The following is a 269-nucleotide window of genomic DNA, read 5'->3' on the forward strand; positions in this document are numbered from 1 at the left end:
TTAAATAATACATATTACTACTTTTGTCTCATTTTATGTGACATTGATAGATTAATTTCAAGAATCAGTCAATTTCTTTTTCTGTGTGTTTTTTAATAAATATTTTAAGTTGTCAATTATCACGATTTATTGTATTTTATACATAATTTTTAACGATAGATTAATTTCAAGAATCAATCGAATTTTTTTATATGTATTTATTTTTGAAATATTTTATGTTGTCAATTATCATGATTTATAGTATTTTTACGCAATTTTTAAATATAAAA

The sequence above is a fragment of the Solanum tuberosum genome, unplaced genomic scaffold (assembly GCF_000226075.1).
Source record: "Solanum tuberosum cultivar DM 1-3 516 R44 unplaced genomic scaffold, SolTub_3.0 scf00020, whole genome shotgun sequence".
Classification (NCBI taxonomy): Eukaryota; Viridiplantae; Streptophyta; class Magnoliopsida; order Solanales; family Solanaceae; genus Solanum; species Solanum tuberosum.